Below are 2,495 nucleotides of genomic sequence, written 5' to 3'. Positions count from 1 at the left end.
TTGTCAGCCTAACTTTGCAATGAGTTACTCAAACTCCTAAACTGTTGTGAGTGTTGAAAATGTCTGGGTGGTCTAGAGCTTCACTTAGTTCGAGACGTTTGCTTCCGTTGACTTCTGTGAGGAAGTCAAATGTATGCCCTCAAAAGCACCATCGATGTCTGCTGTTAAAAGATGAAGAGTACAAAGGCCTGTGGGGGAGGGGAGACTGAGTCGGGGAGGCGGGGTTTGCTTCCTCAGCGTTGGAAGCGGCCGAGGGCCGAGGCGATGAGGGGTTTCTAGCCTCATTTGAGACCATGTCAGACTTGGATTGGGGGCCTAGGTTGCAGCTTCTGGCTAACAAGTTACTGCCCTGGGCTTGGGCCAGGTGTGGCTTCTAGCTTCCCAAAGTGCTTCCTAATGATCTTGGAAAAGGCTAGGGAATTCAAGCCACACTAGCAGGTCTAGTGCTCCATTTTCCTATGAAGAGACACAGAGAAGCCAGTTCTTGAGCTTGGGACAGTGCAGACTATACCCTCCCCACGCACTGGGAGACGGGCTTCCGTCCTGGCTCTGCCTCTAGCTGGTCGTATGAAACTTGACAGGTGGCGACTGAGTGTCACTCCCTGCTCCGGAATCACTCCCTGCTCTGGAATGCAAGAGAAGGAGCAAAGGACATTTGTGATGAAAATGCTGTTACACAGGAGGGAGTGTGCTCAGCCTGAAGTCACAGGGGAGATGGGTTTGGGGGGGTTCTCCTTGGAGAGTCAGAGGGAAAGGACATTCCAGACCTGGGACAAATGAGATAGGAGCTGAGTGTGCCACATTCATGGGGTCGCAGGGGCTGTTCTAGACCCAGAGAAGGTGTGCTGGGGGAAGAGATTGAGGCTGGAAGGATTGCCGAGTCCAACTACAAAGCGCCCTGAAAGGCAGGCGGGGGTCTAGACTTGAGTGGTGAATACCAGGGCCGTGAGAGGGCTCCGAGCAGGATGGCACGCACAGGCCTGTGAGGCCGAGGGGGTCAACGACGGGAGGCTGCGGCGAGAACGTGCTGCACTCGGTCAGATCTGATGCCCATCACTTTTATGAATTTCTGTCTGCTCTTGACTCTGGTGACACTGCCATGTCCTGTCCTTGTTTTCCTGCCCATATGTCCTATAAGTACTTCCTGTCCTTCCCCTACCCAACTGAAGGTATTTATCAGAGGCAAGACTGTATCATCAAAGGCAAAGAAACATCTTGTGGTTATCTGGTCTTTATATCCTCAACATCTAGCAAAGCCCTCTGTGTTACTGGAATAAAAATTACCCAACAAAATTGATACAACTTTAGCCAGATTCATCAAGAAAAAAAGGGAGAGGGCCCAAATCAGTAAAATTAGAAATGAAAAAGGAAAAGCTGCAGAAATACAAAGAACCAAAGAGACTGCCACAAGCAACTACACAGCCATAAAATGGACAACCTAGAAGAAATGGACAAATTCTTAGAAAGGTACAATCTCCCAAGACTGAACCAGGAAGAAATGGAAAATATGAACAGAGCAATTACGAGCACTGAAATTGAATCTGTGATTTTAAAATCTTCCAACAAACCAAAGCCCAGGACCAGACGGCTTCACAGGCGAATTCTACCAAACATTTAGAGCAGAGCTAACACCTAGCCTTCTGGAACCCTTCCAAAACATTGCAGAGAAACGAACACTTCCAAACTCATCCTATGAGGCCACCATCACCCTGATACCAAAACCAAAGATAGCACACAAGAAAATTACTGAAATAAAATTTACCCAAATATGTCATGCTATATAAATGCAAATTAGCGGTTTTTCACTTCTTACTCTTTCTCTGGGAGAGGCAGGCTGGAGAAAACGAATGCAGCAGCCGTTTTAGGATCTGCCCCCAGTGGCTGGGTAAGCTGCCTGCCCTGCTAGCGAGAGCTGTGGCCCCAAGGAGCGAGAGAGTCTGGTTACTCGGACTGCCTCTGTCAGCACAGCCGACTGAGAAGGTGACGAAATCGGCGCAGGTACTCAAGGTGGTTCTCTCTGCCTGCCCTCCCTGAAGTGCGCTTCAGCTCCCCCGAAAGCCCCTCGGGGTGGGCCTGCCGTTGTAACCGCAGCCTCGGGCCCTGGAGAAGAAGAACCGCTAGTAAGTGAGCGCTCCCAGACACAGGCCGCGCACGTGGAACCCCTCACCTGTACTCTGTGCTGAGCCCCACCCAAAGAAGGCTGGGTGATGCCGCTTCTGCAGGTTCTTCTCACAGGCCAGCCTGTTTTCCTGGCGAGGCCCCTGGGTTCCCAGGGTTTGGGGGTCGGGCCTACAGCCCATCACAGAGGTATGCGACCCTTTCTACCGCCCCTGGTGGCAATACCCTGTACCTGTTCCCAAGGGGGTGGGATCCACCCATCAGGCATGGACCTGGGCACCCCAGCGAGCAGGTGAAGCCCGTCCTGCCGCGCATCTTGCATGAAGACACTGGCGCACCCACCTCTGCATCAAGGGCTGCCTCTGCCCGGGGAGGCT

This window comes from Aethalodelphis obliquidens, unplaced genomic scaffold, assembly GCF_003676395.1.
Source record: "Aethalodelphis obliquidens isolate GAN/ISIS:26980383/991018 unplaced genomic scaffold, ASM367639v1 scaffold5, whole genome shotgun sequence".
NCBI classification, from domain to species: domain Eukaryota; kingdom Metazoa; phylum Chordata; class Mammalia; order Artiodactyla; family Delphinidae; genus Aethalodelphis; species Aethalodelphis obliquidens.
Note: the sequence above shows the minus strand (reverse complement) of the source record.